Here is an 18,916-nt window from a genome sequence, read left to right on the forward strand (position 1 = left end):
AAGAGTTTCAGTTTACCCCCCTAACTGAACACCAGTCAAACTTCCTCTGCATTTCCACCTGCAGCACTGAGACTGATATTTTATTCCATCTCATTTCCGAGGATACATTTTTATGAAGCCTACATGTGGGCGTCTTACAAAGGATTTTAGACTATTTGAAAAATACAAGACAGTAAAGTATTATGATACAACATGTTCATCCATTTTTAAAACCCGATCAAATACAAATAACTAAATACAATTTTCTATTTAAAATACATATTTGTATTTGTATTATAAATACTGCCCATTCCTGAGTGTAGTGCTAAGGAACTGCCTGGAACTACTTTAGCTTTAACAAATCCGTCTTTCGGATGAGACGTTAAACCGAGGTCTTGACTCTCTGTGGTCTTTAAAAATCCCATGGCACTTCTCGTAAAGAGCAGGGGTGTAACCCCGGTGTCCTGGCCAAAGTCCCTCTATCGGCCCATATGAACATGGCCTCCCAATCATCCCCTTCCACCGAATTGGCTCTATCACTGTCTCTCCACTCCACCAATAGCTGGTGTGTGGTGAGCGCACTGGCGCCGTTGTCCTGTGGCTGCCGTCGCATCATGCAAGTGGATGCTGCACACTGGTGGTGGTGTGGAGAGACTCCCCTCATGATTGTGTAGCGCTTTGGGTGTATGGCCATACACAATAAATGCGCTATATAAATACATTACATTACATTGCATTACATTACATTACATTACAAATTAAGTGGATTGAACATGAAGAAATCAAGTTGTCCCCGACAGAAACTCAAAAAAAAAATGTTGTTTTAGCTCATTTTAAATAAGTAGTTTGAACAAGCAGCAAAAAGATTGTTTGAGAGCATAATCAATCTCTCAATGTTTTTTCCTAAAGTCATAGAAAACCTATTGCAATTTCTTTCTTCTCTCAACTGTAGTAAATAAAATAGCAGTTTGTTCACCGTGGTAGAAGTTTGCCCAGCTCTGTTGACTATCCATAAGGCTTCATCAGTAACATTAGGTAATGCATTTACTATGATATTTATTAAATACAACTACATTTTTTGAACAAATTACCTTGCGTTGTCCTATGCAGCCCCACACATGACACAAATATGTTTATCAGATGAACTAATTCTCTTGAATATTTTTGCTCATTTTTTTCAGGATATTATTTACAGGATTTTATGCACAGACTGTGACTCGTTCATTTATGTTGCTTTTGTCTGTGGTTACCCTGAGCTGTTTTAGTTTTGGCGTGTTGAGTTGACCTAGTTTTCGGCAGGTTTCCTTCTGTCTCTGTACTGCTTCTCGGATTGATTTCTGTCTAGTGTTTAATTCTGGTTGAATTGATTTGGTTTGTTTGCGTGATCTCCATTTCTGTTCATTGACAGTTATTTTTTATTGTCCTTGGGTTTGTTTGTACAATTTGTGATCCTGGGGGTTTTGGGAGTTTTAAAAAAATCATATACTGCTGTGCTTGATTATGCATCTGCTGGTAAATTGTGGGCGTTTTTTTTTTTTTTTTTTTTTTGTAATTAAATAAATGCAAGGAAATACATTTATTAAGACTTAGGGTTATTTATACATTTTGGGACACAGTTTAAATGGATAGTTCAATCCTCTTTTAAAACATGATCAGTTTTTTTTATTTATGTTTAACACAAAGTTATTTAGAAGATTTTTAGAAATTATGGGGGAAAGAAGATATTTTAAAGATTTTTTTGGAAATTGGTATCTATTTTTTTCCCTACTATGGATGTTAATGGTTACCCATCACCAGCATTTTTCAAAGTATCTGCTTTTGTGTTCAACAGAAGAAAAAAATCAAACAGGTTTGGAACAAGTGGAGGTTGAGCAAATTATGAGTAAATGTACTTTTCTGAGTAAATTTTGCGTGAACTATCCCTTTCTGTGAACTACTAATGAGAAATGAATTAGTCAATTTTAATTTGCGACCACAATATTTATATTTTCTTCAAGTGTGCTGGGATCCAAAGTACACATTATTGCCAATGTTTTATCACAGTTCTTCATGCAAATATTCCAGCAGTTTGGAAGTTAAGAGTTCCACAAGTGATGCTACAAATGTGTTGTTTTATTGCATTTTCAAATAACAAACCGCTTACACTAAACCTAACCTAAAGAAACATGTGCAGTGAAAATGTTTTTTTTAAAGCAACCATGGCATATTTACACCTTTTTACAGTACTTTAAACTCTTTTGCTGAAATGTGAGTGCTTCCCCAGCAGGCACAAGATGCCAACATGACATCAAATTGACGTTGGACTCCAACTTTGTGGGGGTTTCTTTTTGTTTGGAAATGAAAATCAGGTTGAGATCAGAACTCAGCGTCAGGCCCACGTCAACATCCAACCTAAAATCAACTAAATATCAACATCTAATGATGTTACAGCTTGATTTTTTTGTGAACATTACCACTATGATGTCCATCAGACATTGGTGATTGATTGGTCAAACCTGATGAATAAATGTCAGTATTTGACATCAGTATGATGTTTATTAAGATGTTGGCTCGACGTTGAATATTAGTCACTTTCAAACACAGCCTAAAATCAACCAAATATCAACATCATTTGACATTATTGGACATCAAAATAACATCCTTAGATGCTGGCTAGGCATTCACCTCACGTCACAGCCTAAATAAGTTTATATTAATGTCTTATGACGTTGTGTGCCTGCTGGGCTGAATCACAAGTACCAGATGAGCTACCAAGCACGTTTACTATGGGCTTAGAGCCAAACCGTCACTCAGAAATAAAGGCACTAATCTGTAACAGTTAAAAGTTTGTCTGGACACTTCGGCCCAGCTAGTTGGTTTGGTGTTCCATACATCACCTCTCGTCAGATTTAACATCTGCTGAAGATCGATATTTGTGAAATATAGTCAAATTTCTGTGTTCCTTCTTGACTTCAATAGTTTACTTGTTATGTCACTTCAGTTTATGTTCTCCCACTCTGATTTGTTGCTGAATAAATAATCAGTAAGCTCTTGTCAGGTGAATGTTGGAGGTCATTGGCTCAGTTAAGTGTGTAGAATCACCGTTGACCATCAGCTGTAAAGAGCTCTCTGATTGGTTATTCAGTGACAAATAAGTGCAGGAGAACAAAAACTGAAGTGACGTAGCAAGCAAACTATTCAAGTCAAGAAGGAACACAGAAAAGCCAGCTGTTCATTCATTCATTCATTTTCTTGTCGGCTTAGTCCCTTCATTAATCCGGGGTTGCCACAGCGGAATGAACCGGCAACTTATCCAGCAAGTTTTTTTACGCAGCGGATGCCCTTCCAGCCGCAACTTATCTCTGGGAAACATCCGCACGCGCATTCACACACTTATACACTACGGACAATTTTGCCCACCCAGTTCACCTGTACCGCATGTCTTTGTGGACTGTGGGGGAAACCGGAGCAACCGGAGAAAACCCAAGCGAACGCAGGGAGAACATGCAAACTCCAAACAGAAACGCCAACTTAGCCGAGGCTCGAACCAGCGACCTTCTTGCTGTGAGGCGACAGCACTACCTACTGCGCCACTGCCTCGCCCAGAAGCCAGCTGTATTTCTGTAAAATATCTCAAATATTTGCAAACAATATAAATTATTAGATTTTCAGACATACTTGTATGAGCGAATCCTTCAGTGGTGGGTGGCAATTATTGTAATAGTCGTGCTTAATTCTTATAACTTTTTTAAATGCAAACACAAGTATATAACAGTGTACACAAAATTCCTACTTTTTCTTTTTTCACAATTTTATGTATGTATATAAACACTTCGCCCCCATCCACATACAGTCCTCCCCTAGACCAAAAATTACTCATTCAACTACTCAAACCAACTAAACATACAAATCGAGACAACAATGCATGAACAACATAACAAAAACAAACAGACATAAATAAAAATAATAAAACATTATAAATACAAAAATATGGGTAAATAAATAAGCTATGTGTTCTTGGCAGCAGATGTGTAAATAAAAAGACAAACAAGAATGTTAAACACTAGTTGGTGTGTCGCAGGCTTAAGTTCTCACAAACATGAATTTTCTGCCATCACACTTTACTGTTTCAAGCCTTTATGAGTGTCTTTCTTCTGTTCAACACAAAACCAGGTGTCCTAAAGAAAGCTGGAAACTAGTAACCTTTTACTTGCATAGTATTTGCTTTTCTTTAAAGGTACTTTAGTATCTAAAGTATAAATATTAAGTATAAAATACCAGTACCAACTTTTGTATCTCTTCTTCTGGGAGTGCAATATGTTATGCTTTAATATCGTAAAACATATTTGTTTGCAAATCATGCACTACGGTAAAATAAAAATATTGATGTGAGAGTATTGGGCAAGAAAGTTCAGAGGCGAGTCTTCTTTAATATTTTTAGTGAGTCTTTAAGAATAATTTACTCCATAAATATAATTTTTATAAAAAGGAATGAAGATTTGTTGGTGTTTTATTGCCTCTATTTTTCCCACCAGCTGAAAAATGCAGTAAATTATGAACATTCATTTTGAAAAATATATTTGTAAATAATTGTTTGTAAGTAAAATTAATTCGTATTAATATACTTCAGGAATGTACCTTTTAGTTAAAGTTGTTAAAAATACGTATATTGACAATTTACTAACACATTATTCAATTGAAAAACTATTGCAAACATTATTTAACAGAACTGACCTAATATGAACTATGACAAGAATGCATGTTTATTAACTAGCAATAAACTACCATGGGGCGACGCAGTGGTGCAGTAGGTAGTGCTGTCGCCGCACAGCAAGAAAGTCACTGGGTTGAATTGGGTAGTTGAATTGGGTAGGCTAAATTGTCCGTAGTGTATGAGTGTGTGTGTGAATATTTCCCAGAGATGGGTTGCGGCTGGAAGGGCATCCGCTGCGTAAAAATGTGCTGGCACAAGTTGACGGTTCATTCCGCTGTGGCGACCCTGGATTAATAAAGGGACTAAGCCGACAAGAAAATGAATAAACTACCATGGGGCTCTTGAATGCTTGATTCTGATTGGCTGAAGAACATATCTAGGTGGTTTTCAGATAAATGCACAGCTAAAGCAGCTCCAGACAGTTTCATATCACTACACTGAATGCCTTTAGAGCATTCAACAATCACATCAGAGGAAATTAGAAGGCTTTTGATGAGTTACAAAAAAACTAGTCCATGCTTCCTGGGAGATTCAGGACAAAAACCTGACAAATATCTCAAAGTACAACATCTAATCAGTGTCTGTAGTTGTAATCAACTTAATCATAAGCAGAATAATTAACTCTATAAGTTAGATTATTAGAAATTAATACACATCCAAAAGTTTCAACAGACCAGAGCAAACACAAAATAGCTTTGTTTAAACTACTTGTTTAAAATAACTTGAAACAACACAATTTTTTAGTTTTTTGGGGGGACAACTTAATTGTTTTATGTTCAGTCCACTTAAATGTGTAAAAACTAATCAGTTAACCCAGCATTTTTTACCGTGAATTATTCATACTCAGATTAATGTATACTGTAACGTTAAATAATACATGACATAATTTTAACTATTGAACCTCAATGTTTTATCAGAGTTTCTAATTACATATAAACATGTGAACCAATTCTCTTAGTTGAACTTAGTTGACTTTACTTAATTATTAAGTACACACAAAAAACAACTAATTGGATGAGCTCAATTTAAACGAGGACAGGATTTCTATTCAACAAATATGTTTAGCACCAACTTAAAAAAAATATATATATATTTACACAATTAAATGCAATTGAGTTGGTCCAACATGATTTTATCAAATAAAAGTTTAGATACGTTTGTATTTTTATTTCAAGTTTTTCTCAGTGGCTTTGGTGCATTTCTCACAACACGATTTACATTTGCACAAAAGTTAGGTAGTTGGACCAACACAATTCCTTCATGTTGTCCCAACACACAACACTTAAGTTAACTTGGTTAAATGGTTTTCAAACTTAAGTGGACTGAATATAAAACAAATAAATTGGTTAGAAATTATAAGAATAGTGTTGTTTCAGCTCATTTTAAACAGGTAGTTTAAACAAGCAGCAGTAATCTTTTTTTTTTCTTTTTTTTTTTAAGTGTGAGTAAACCCATTGTAACTTTGGCCTGTTAGGTTGACTTTTTTAATTGAAAATTTCATGGAATTTTTATACCTATCCTAATTGTATTTACACAGATGCACAACACTTTATATTCTATAGTGATCGTTTTTCGACTGAACCAAATTTATTTTAACTTCTTGGTCACACTATTTGGAAGGCGAAACAAATTGTCTCAATTGAATAGGGCCTCAATTAAATAGCCCTGGTCTATTGATTGATTTGGTTTGTCTGCATTTCTGTACATTTACGGTCAGTTTTCATTGTCTTCAAGTTAGGTCGTTTGTACAATTGTGATCCTGGGTGTTTTGGGGTTTTAAATTAATCATATACTGCTGTGCTAAAATCTGATTCTGCTGCTACCATTACGTCACAGTTTGACAAAATTATGAGCATGTTGTTGTTGTTGTTTGTACTAATTTATTTGTTGTAATTAAATAAAAAGGATCATTTATTAATAAGGATTAATTATTAATTTGTGTTCACAATTAAAATGGACAGATTTTTTTATTTATTTATGTTAAACAGTAAAGAACACAATTTAAAAGATTTTCGAAATTGGGAGATTCCCCACCCACCCCCAAACTATGGATGTTAATGGTTATCCATTACCATCATTCCTCAAAACATCTGCTTTTGTGTTTGGAACAAGTGGAAGTTGTGTATACTGTAAGTGAATTTTAATTTTGTGTGAACTATACCTTTATCTTGTAATGAGAAATGAATTAGTTAGTCAGGCAATTGACTAAAACAAGAAGGAATTCTTTATTTACAACCACAATATTTATATTTTCTCCACATGAGCAGTACTCTGAAGTAAACATTATTTGCAATGTTTTATTACAGTTCTTCATACAAATATTCCTGCAGTTTAAACATCAAAAGTTCTACAACTGACATTAAAATGTTTTATTGCATTTTAACATAACAAACCACTTACACTAAATCTAACCCATAGAAATAAACGTGCAGTTAAGATGTATGGTTTTTTTAAAGCAACTATGCCATATTTACATCTTTTTACAGTACTTTAAGCTCTTTTAGTTGAATTGTGTTCTTTGCAATACACTTACCAGATGAGCTACCAAGCACGTTTACAATGGTGTTAAATCCAAACATTATCCCATTGTAACCGTTTAAGTTGACTTAATTTTTATAACTATCCAAATTGTATTAACTTTTTTTAAATAAAGTCGACTAATTGCTTTTACAGTGTGATTTCCCATTGAAAACAATGATTCATTGGATTTACTAATTAAGGTAAGTGGTTGCAAACAATTTATACGGGCTAAATTTAATCGAAAAAATTAAGTCGAACATTACTAAATTGAATTCGTTTGTTTAAATTCAGCCCATATACATTGTTAACAACCTCTTGTTTTCAGTGTATACACCTAAAACTGTTGATTGTCTCTAAAGACAGCTATCTTCATGTCATTTCTACTTTACTGCTACCTTGATAGACAGCGCACTTATTAGTGAGGCTCTTGAAATGTTCATTATATGACTAATTAATGACAAACGTAACCTTCTGAATTCATCAGAGAGCAGTTTGGAGTTTCAGATATTGTACAGTCGCACTGTTTGTTGTTTTATTAGCATCAGCACAAATGTTACGACGCATCTCAATGCAATCAAACATAATTACACAATTAAAGTCAGCACGCCACCACTTGATTATCACTTCAATACTTTTTATTGCATTGAATTGATCGCATGCCAAGTTCAAAGAGCTGATTTAATTATTTATTCAATTATTTATTTATTTTAAAAGTAAGTGACAATGCCAGGCCAGCGTAATATGTGTCATTGCTGAACGGTTTAGCTGCTCACCTGTGCTTTCTCTTTGGCGTACGACTGCTCGGATGTGTACATTTTTATCAGCTACCTGTTGGTTTTCTCATATTTCATCATTGTGAATATTGGTGCGCGTGTGTCGGGGAGGGAGGGCGGCGGTGGGTTTGTGGGGAATGCTGGGAGATTTTAATAACGCAGAAGCAGTGCAGTGAGATTTAATAAAAGAAGATGATGTGATTACTGAACCCTGGCTCTGAGCCACCTTCCCTCACAGCAATATCCGCTCTCTTTCTTTCTTTCTTTCACGCACACACATCACGCACGCACACACATACACACACACACAGCGCCAACCTTTGCAATTATGTGTACATGTATGATTTACATACTGGCTCTCTCTATATATACAACACGCAGCAAAAGTGTGTGAGATCAACCTCGCAACTATGACAGTAAGTGTTTGATTATGTAAAATTATGTGTTCGTGCATGAATTAGGCCCCTTCCACACACACACACACACACACACACACACATTACAATCATTGGCTATAGATTCATGTAAAACTTGATTGAATTGACATCATAAACACAGCTCGTAGGAACAAAGCGCCTGTTTTCCTTCCTGAACTCGTAATTTCTCTCCCCGAGGTAGTTTCATTGTTGGTTAACTTTGCTTTTTGAATGCTAAGTGTGGGATATGTACTTCTCTTTATTACCAATATAAAGTTTCAGCTGAACGTTTTTTAGTTTTGATGCTAAATGTTATAAATTTGGCCAAATTTCACCATATAATCAACCTTTGAACCAATTTTTTGCGTTTTGCATTATAAAAATAGTGGTTAATTTATGAGTCTCTGTGTTGTGATCATGTTAGAACACACTTTAGATTGTCAATACTGTGTTCGTGTGAGTTTACTCTAATTTCCCCCACAGTCCAAAGACATGTGCTGTAGGTGAATTGGGTAAGCTAAATTATCCGTAGTGTATGTGTGTATGTCCTGGTCCACCAGGTTGATCATTGGGCTAACATCCCACCTCATGAAAAACTAGGTGTTACGAAACACCACTTTGGAGCGGCAAAATATCAACTTCGGTATAAATGGCCCTGAAAGTAAAAAAAGTAAGTATGTAATTTACATACACTGTTAAAAATTTATAATAAAGTAGTTCACCAAAAACTTACTGCTAATGAGTTACAACAAAGAAAATACATTATTTACATTTACAGCACCATTTATCTTGCTGTATGTATTTTCAGTATGTCTTTTATCTTAAAATACATAATGTTACTTTATATTATTACTTAAAATATACAGTAATTTTCACAATTAAAGTTTAAAAACAGTCCCACAGTAAAATCCAGTTCATATTACAAAAATCATTAATAGTTTAAATATAAATAAAGCAACATCTACAGCAATGGACAAAAGAAATAAGAGACTGCTTGAAATTTCGAAAAATGTTTCTAGAAAACATAATTGACCAAATTTTGGATTTATTAGAAGTGGATTTTTGTAAAATATTGATCTTTATTCTATTTGGTTAACCTGAAAACACTTCTTTTAAATTTCTAATTAAAATATTGTCATTTAGAGCATTTTTTCCACAGAGCAATAATTTTGTCATTTAAAATCAGGGATATTTCACCAAATATTGATTTCTTAACTCATCTGAAATGGTATTATGTTATATAATCATGAAGTCTGAAAAAAGCGCTTTTAAAAAAAAATCTATGCAAAAAAAGAAAAGTTATAAGTTTGGAAGTGTTCTCTTCATTTATATGAGCAATACCACACGAGTACCAGTGCGATGGGACTTTATTTCGACACTAGTGGGAGGCTTGCGTTGTATTTGAATGATTCTCTAGCGCACTGACTAAAGTGATGATAAAACTGGTGATTTTGCTCACATTTTAAGATCAGAAGGCTGAATGGCATGAAATGCCATCATTCCACAGAGACTTCCCAGTACTTCTCTGTTGAAATCAGGATATCACTATAATTAATCCAAAAAGCTAAAGCCTACAATCGCTAACTGATTACTGTTGTGTTTTCAATAAGGAAAAACACTAAACACATGCAGGCATTTCTTCTTTCTTTCTGTTTACTGAACTAGTCTTCAGTAAGAAAGCAGGAGATGCATTAGAAACAAACTGATCGGCCAACCAAAAATAATAACTGAGGGTTATAAAAAGAGTGGCCACCACAAAATACATACATTCCTGATATGTGAGTCCCATCTCACAATCAATACACTACAATTACTATTGTATAAATACAGCACTACAAAATACAAAAGAGAGAGATCGGCTTAGAATGTCATTTACCAGATTTATAATGATTTGATAAGCTATAGTTTGTATTTTTATAGAGAGTTTTCTCCTCTAAGAGCTTACTATGTGGTCTCCGTCACCATCTTGTGGATGGACAACGTCAACCATCTTTGCTCTGCTCATTATGACAGACGCTGACGGGCTGTCTCTCAGAAATTATAAATATTTAAAATAGACACTACAGTTTACATAAACTGCATAGTTGCAATCTAAACTATTTTTCAACTAGTTTATTCATCTGTTGTCACTCTATATGGGCAGAGTAATACAGATGGGTGAGGAGGCTGTATGAGTGCTGATATTGCAGAATATCGCACAGCTATCAGATTATTTGCACTGTTGTATATATATGTGTGTGTGTGTGTGTGTGTGTGTGTGTGTGTGTGTGTGTGTGTGTGTGTGTGTGTGTGTGTGTGTGTGTGTGTGTGTGTGTGTGTGTGTGTGTGTGTGTGTGTGTGTGTGTGTGTGTGTATATATATATATATATATATATATATATATATATATATATATATATATATATATACAACCATGAAGTGTCATGATTATTTTTTTCTTTACAATATTTTTAGCAATACACAGCTTGGGACATAAATGCCTTGAAACTGATGATTGCTCAGTAATAATTTTTGTAATAATGCAAAACAATATATAGATTTCTAACATTATCTAAAGGTGAAGTCTGAAAAAATGACACGTTTTTCCTAATTTATGCAACAAAAAAAATAAAAGACAAGAAATGGAAATTGGTTAGAAGATGTCTCTTTATTTTTTATGTATATATTTTCTAAACTAACAACGTGAATTGTCATGATTCATTGATTGGTACCTTCATGACTTGAAACTTTGATGATAATTGCATAATAATAATGTAATAATGAAAAAAAAAAACTCAAAACAGGCTTCAGTGTTTTAACTGTTTCTTATTTCTGTCAGCTTTAAGGTGAAAAGTGTGTTCTTGACAGGCGGATTCACTCTTGGACTCATAAAAAAGAGAGAAAACTCTTGGTCTTTGATCTGGGTGTAGTAGGTGGTGATTTGGGTAATTTGGCATTTTTGGCAGATGGATTGAGACAGATTAGCCATAGCAGCTGCGTTTCGGACAGGATCATCACATCCGCGCAGATTAGAGGCTATAATGTGTGGACCTGGCTGCCTCTCCCTTCAGCAGATTTCAGAGATGACACCTTCATCTCCTGCACTCCTCAACACACACACACACACACACACACACACACACACACACACACACCAGCACTCCTGCCATCCGTCTCTGCAACTGTCATCAAGTCTGTGTTATCCATCAAGCGAGCATTTCATCTGTTCCTCAACTCCAAAATGTTTGGGTTTTTTTGTATTCATCTCAGCACATGACATCATGCACACTCTAAGACATGCCGGGTTATTGTACTCAACGTTGGATCAAATATGGACAAACTAAACTGTTGGGTTTAAGAGTGTAATATAAATATGAGTTTATTTAAAAAAAAAATAGCTCAGTGTTGAGTTTGTCCATATTTGGCTCTACTTTGAGCTATTTATGTAGAGGATGGGCTTTCCTTTAAAGCTGATGTATACTTCTGCGTCAAACGCCGGCGTATGCTATGGCGCTGACGCATAGCCCTTCGCTGTGGCCATCAGCGTCGCTGACATGCACCCTTTCAAAAATTGTAACTACACGTCGCAACGACGCGTAGCGCAAGCTCTGTGATTGGTCGGCTTGGAAGCGCTGATGAGTCTAGGTAGGACAGAGAGCCACGCGAATAGCGCGAGCTGGACGCGAGCACAATGGAGCGATTGTTTACAAGTGTGGAGTCCCGTAAAGGAGCTCCGGATGGAGAGTTTTGTTTTGTGTTTACCTCATAGTTAAAGTTGTTGCATGTCCGCCGGTTCCTGCCTCAAAATGAGTGCGTTTAAGCCACTTGTACATCCCGGAAGTGTTCAGGAAAAGCAAAACAGCAGAGAAGAAACTGGACACAGAGACACATTAACTGCCCATTAGCGTTTCGGAAGTGTTAATTCAGACCAACAGAGACAGTGCGCAGAAGTGTAAATGCACAGCTACGCGCGTTGCATGCGCCGTGGGTCACCCCGGTCACTTGACGCAGAAGTATAAACCAGGCTTTAGGCGGCCGCCTAGGGCAGCAGAATACAGAGGGCGGCGTCCCCAACACTACCCTCACCTCTCGCGCCCTCAGTTATATTTGCGTCTAGGGTGGTGTTTGCGACACTACCCTCACGACCCGCGCCCTCAGTTATATCCGCGGATAGGACGGCAGAATAGAGAGGGTTGTGTCCACGACAAAAAAACCTTTCAGCGTGAATATTTAAAAGGTGATTCTTGTCATAATTATTATTGTTTCTTCGGGGTTGGGAGGGGGGGGGGGGTGTAATCACTTCCTTTATTTATTCCTGACAACTTAAACAATTGATACATCGATTTGTGTGGCATTTAAACATATTTCATTTGAGCTGTGGTGAAAAATCTATTAAGAAATCAATTCTGCATTGATTTAACGATTTTCAAACTGCATATTCTCTCTTGAATGAACTTACAAACAGCTACACTCTGATTGCATCCAATTCCTTACAAATACCGTTTGATACTAAGATAATCATTAGTCAAATTAAAAAAGGTTTTAGCAAATTACAAGAATGCACAGAGTGAGTCTTGTTTATAATAATCTTGAGATATGTAAGCAAACTTACATGACTTTACATGCATTTGAGTATGGGGTTAAAAACAAACCTAGGTTAATAAGGCATCTGCTGTTTAAAAACTAGCCAAGAATGTCATCTGTTGTAAAAGAAAAAAAAAACTAGTATAGAGCTCCATCCACTGTTAGAAACTAGTGTAGAGCATCGACTGCTGTTGAAAACTTGCCTAGAGCACCATCTGCTGTTTATTAACTAGCCTGGACCACCATCTGTGGTTAAAAACTAGCCTAGAGCACCCTCTACTGTTAAAAACTAGTGTAGAGCACCATCTACTGTCAGAAACTAGTGGAGAGCATCGACTGCTGTTAAGAACTAGCCTAGAGCACCATCTACTGTTTAAAAGCTAGCCTGGACCACCATCTCTGGTTAAAAACTAGCCTAGAGAACCCTCTACTGTAAGAAAATTGTCTAGAGTGTCATCTACTGTTAGAAACTAGTGTAAAGCATAGATGGCTATTAAAAAATAGCCTAGAGCGCCATCTACTGTTTAAAAACTAGCCTGGACCATCATCTGTGATTTAAAAACTAGCCTAGAGAACCCTCTACTGTTTAAAACTAGCCTAGAGCACCATCTACTGTTATAAACTAGCCTAGAGCACCATCTACTGTTAGAATATAGTGTAGAGCATCGACTGCTGTTAAAAAAACTAGCCTAGAGCACCATCTACTGTTTAAAAACTAGCCTGGACCACCATCTGTGGTTAAAAACTAGCCTAGAGCACCCTCTACTGTAAAAAACTAGTCGAGAGTGCCATTTACTGTAAAAAAAAAAAAAAAAACTAGCATAGAGAACCGTCTTTTGTTAAAAAATAGCATATTGTGCCATCCACTGTTAAAAAATTTGCATATAGTGCCATTTGCTGTTAAAAACTAGTTTAGAGTACCATCTACTGTAAAAGAGTAGCATAGAGCCCTGTTTACTGATAAAACAAGCATATAGCACTGTTTAAAGTGGTGCTATATAATATTTTAAACTTTAGTTAATGTGTAATATTGCTGTGTAAACATAAACAACATCTCTAAATGTAAGACGCTCTAAGTTCAATGCAAAGGGAGGCATCGGCTTTTAAAGAATTAACATAGCAAAGCCTACAGCGAATGAAGTTTGGGGACAACAAAAAAAATATATCCGGGTTAATGATGAAAGCTAATTTTTCCTTAAGAGATGAGAACTTTTTATATTACTTACACATGCTTATAACCCAAATATTTGTGAAAGACACTTTTACGACATTTTTATCTTGTCAGATTTGTTCATTGTCTGTCTGATTCAGTCTTAAACTGATACGGCTAACAGCTACACAGACTGACTGTATTTACACAACAGTGGCAAAGCACCTGCTAGTAGAGGTGTGACTGGGCGTGGCGCTTCCTGTTGATGTGGAGTCCATCCACAAATCACACACGCACACATTGCTTTGCACCCCATAAACACAACCATGCCTTAAAAATACACTCTTGACCCCCTTTAAAAACTAGCCCAGAATGCCATTTAATGTGAAAAACTAGTCTAGAACAGAATTCTCTGTTAAAAAACTAAGCTCCAAATAGATTCAAGAGAGAATAGTGATGCATTGCAGAATCCATTTCTGGAACAATTTTTCACCACAGCTCTTATTTTCATTTAATTGACATAAAATGCTAAAAATAAAAAAAATCCTTACTTGAATCCTAATCCTTACTGCACACACTTCAAAGGGAGGTCCTAAGAACAAAAAAAATCATAGACAACATCATATGATGTTTTAAAAGAGCTGATGCTGTGAGACTATAAAGAAGACAAGAGGTCAGCAGTGTGGGAGTTTTTCATCTTGAAAAAAAGATACACACAAGAATTGCAAGCAATAAAGACGTATGCGTTAGAAAGCTGATATGTTTCTTCTTATAAAAAACAATCCTGTGACATTTCATACAGAGTCATGCTGTATCAGAAAAAAAAGCTTTGATTCATTTGTTTGAGTTTGGATAAAACTTTATTGACTTTGTTGCTTTATATATGAATTATTTGAAAGTTGGCCATAGAAATGAATGTTAAAGAACAGCTATTTCCCCTCTTTTTTAAGATTTAAGACGAGTCTTTTGTGTCTCCAGAATGTGTCTGTAAAGTTTAAGCTCAAAACACCCATCAAATTATTAATGATACCTTTTTTTTAAATATTGAATTTCCTTCTCTGAACACAATGTAGCTGTGTTTGTTGCCTGTGCCTTTAATGTTAGTTCCCCTGTCAGAGTGTGCCTCAATCTCCGCCTTGGCTGTGTCAGATAACCAGCACAGTCACAGACATGAAGGAAGCAGATCTCATACATCGTTTGTGAGAAATACTACAGTAAGAACTTTTCCAATGATTATTTGATGTATTTGTTGTGGGGTTAATTTAAGCATTTCTGCAACGATGAGTCACACATAATGTCATTACAATGTTCGCACACATACAAAAGCGCACACGTTTAACTTCGCACAACAAATGCAAGATACACGTTAATATCCACTGCTGTATGGATATCCATTATGTTAATCTACAAAATAATCCAGATTTAATGTCCACAAACTGGGATAGAAGCGTCTTTGTGTATAATTGTACTGACATGCGGCTGTGGTAATAAAGATGATAAAATCAGTGCAACTCATTACAAACATGCACTGTTTTAAAAACCTTTAACTCACTCTTGGTCACATTTGATAATGATTGATGATCACAGAGTGCTAAATAGATCTTTTAATCCCAGTTGCTTTGTGTATCTTGTTGATATGATTATACATGTTACTACGGAGACATGTTCATACACTGCTGGCAATCAATTCGGTGGGTAGGAAAAACGCGCTCCTATGTCACGTTGCGTTGGGCCTCAAAATGGGAGGGATTTGGATCCTATTTAAAGGTCAGGAAATTTTAAACAAGAGACTTATTATCTTTATATCACTCCAATATGACTGTGGACACACTCTACCTGCACACAGTTCTGTCCAAACATTGCAAAAGATGACTTTCATCATGGGTGCCCTTTAATTCCTTATAAAACAGAAGTTGCTGAGAATTTTATTTCGGTTTGTTTATGTACTTCCAACTGAAATTAAATATTGAGTAGAGGCGGGACTTTCTTTTTGCGCATCAGTCCCTCATAGCAAATTAACGATAAGAGGGCCATGGCTAAGAACATTGGTGCTGATGCCGTAAAAACTAAAATTAACAGAAGGACCGCAACTCCAAACATGGATGCAAATGGTCAGACTTTGATTAAAGACTACCAAAACAAACTTTTTTTGTATATTAACTTGCTTAATTGACCACCTAAATGACCACCAATGTGCACTAGCAAAACAAACATTATAAATTTTAAAATAAAATCACTGTTTAATGTACGTTTTCATATTTTGTTTTTGCAGTCATGCATAAATTTGTGATAAAATATTATTTATCAGCCTATTTATCAGCCATAGGCCTTCAAGTATAACCCAAATTTAAATAGTCATCGGTCAAAAATGTTTTATCAGTGCAACCCTAGTTTATATATAGACAGTAACTTCATATTTTGATGTGAATCATGACTGTTGCTTTGGCTTAATGAAATGTACACAAGGATTAGGTTGCCATCGACTCCATATGAGCATCTCTAGGTTCATCTGTACCTGTCAATACTGATGAGAGTACATCAGCTTGGCCGTATATAGGTGCTGCTGATAGTGTTTGTTTGTGTGTGTGTGTGTGTGTGTGTGTGTGTGTGTGTGTGTGTGTGTGTGTGTGTGTGTGTGTGTGTGTGTGTGTGTGTGTGTGTGTGTGTGTGTGTGTGTTTATTGGAGTGTGTGAAAAAGAGAGAGGAGAGATTAACCCCATGCTATCCTCAATCCCTGGTTATGAGTTTACAGCGTCTGTCTGGGCATCGCACTGTTTAAACAACAATCTAATTAATCCTGTCTTTATTAGTTTCACGGAGCTGGGGAGGAGGGAGAGCGGGAGGACAGGGAATTCTGGCAGAAAATACCAAACGGCGAGGGAGAGGAGAGACGAGGAAAAAACAAGGGGTTTGCCGGGGATTGAGGAGCCAGAGAGCGCCTTTAAAAGCAATTGTGTGATGGTGATGAGCAAAAACACAGCTTATGGAGAGCAGGAGGTGTTTGTGGGCATTGCTAATGGGACACTCGTGAGCGCTTGCTCACATTTGTCCTGCAAGTATCTGAAACTGTATGGAGCCTGATCGGTCTCAAAAATAGCACATGTACAAAAAAAAATGTATACATCCACAACAAAATTCACATTTACAAAATCCAATTTGCAATTTCAAAACACGATTTGTGCATGCACAAATCTAATATATATATTCAAAACACGATTCAAAAATGCATAAATATAATTCATAAGTTTAAAACACAATTTGTAAATACACAAATCCAATTAATTTGGCGAAAAATGTAAGACTTTTACTTGTAAATTTACAAACTTTGTGTTGTATTTATGAATTGTGTTTTGAATTTACAACTTGGATTTTGTAAACGTGACTTGTGCTGTGCATGTATGAATTTTATTTCACAAATGTATTATTTTTGAGACTGATCAGGCTTCATAAAACTGTTAATTATTTTAGAAGTCTGTGAGTTGGTAAGTTAAAAATTTTTAGCTTTGTAATGAATGCTGGACAAGCTCATTGGTTCGGTTCACTGGTGGTGCTGGTAAAATGAACAGTGTAATTGCTGGATGAGGTCTGTAAAATGAAGAAATGCAATCAAAATTAATCATATACACCCTGACATGGAATAATGGTGAGATTGTTTTTGTTAATAATTTATTGAAAACTTTATTTATTTTCATTTATTTATTCTTTTAAAGGAAGTTTCCAAATTATTTTTATTGAGTTTCATATTTGACACTTCAGGCTTTTGTGGCTATTTAGTGTGATATAGGAAAATGTGAATATGTGTGCTATATAATTTTATACTTCAGTGTTATTTGAATCCCCAAAATTGACAAAAATATGGAATTTGGTGAATTTGCTGATATTTAGATGAACTAAAACTGATAATTCACATTTCTAGTATTTATTTCTATATTTTATAGTGTAAATCTTATATAAAATTTATTTGAATTGTCACTCTTTGTCTACTAATAATAGATATTTAACAATGCAATGCTTTTCATACCTTATGTTCAATTCTAAGATGTTTTTATTGAGTCCAAGGTAATAATGCAACATAAAATGGTTATTGAAAAATAAACAAAAGCCAGGTGTAGCAAAACTCAGTATATATTTAGATATTTGTAAATGCAACTTTGTTTAATTTTTCCATGAGGACTTGTTTGTCATTTCTCTGTTGTTTCCAGCTGAATAATAATATAAAATTACACGTTACTCTATGCAAATACAGAAAATTTCATAAAATATTTTTTAAGTGTAATAACAAAATAGCACTGAACTGTAAATTAAATACTAGAATTCTTCTTTAATGCAGAAAATATTTGTAAAAACATCAGGTATTTCACTGTATGATGAGTGAGTGTATGTAAAGATAACAATCATTGAAGAATAAACTAAAGCCAGATCTATCATATTTTAGTATATATTTTTCCATTCTTAAATGCAACTTTGTTCATTATTTCCGTGAGAACTTTCTTGATTCTGTTATTTCTCTGTTTTTTCTAGTTTAATAATAATATACAGTTACATGTTACTCTCTTCAAATATGGGAAATTCCATAAAAAAACTCACAAAAAGAAACCAAACAAGAGTGACAGAGTTCTGTCACAAGCTAAGAAATAAACATAACACAGAACCCTGACAATTGTGGCTTGTTTAAATTGTTTATTTAAAATAAGCAACACAACTCTTAAATGTTTTTGGGGGGCAACTTAAATGTTTTGTGTTCAATGCACTTAACTTAATCGATTTGTGTTGAGACAATTGTATAGAACCAATCATTTTGTACATTGTAATAAATGTGTGT

General features: G+C 35.3%; 1 protein-coding gene and 1 long non-coding RNA gene across 4 annotated transcripts in view; one reads left to right on the top strand and one right to left on the bottom strand.

The window, feature by feature from the left end:
• lmx1al (LIM homeobox transcription factor 1, alpha-like) overlaps positions 1–18,916 on the top strand; it is an 84,117-nt gene that overhangs the window by 42,963 nt on the left and 22,238 nt on the right. The gene's annotated exons all lie outside the window — the stretch shown is intronic.
• On the bottom strand, positions 1,446–9,651 carry LOC141381296 (uncharacterized). The gene is made up of 2 exons (XR_012401241.1): positions 6,153–9,651; positions 1,446–4,112 (listed from the first exon to the last, which is right to left on the bottom strand). It is a non-coding gene; the product is annotated as an uncharacterized lncRNA (long non-coding RNA).

The sequence above is a fragment of the Danio rerio genome, chromosome 3, assembly GCF_049306965.1.
Source record: "Danio rerio strain Tuebingen ecotype United States chromosome 3, GRCz12tu, whole genome shotgun sequence".
In the NCBI taxonomy this organism is placed as follows: Eukaryota; Metazoa; Chordata; class Actinopteri; order Cypriniformes; family Danionidae; genus Danio; species Danio rerio.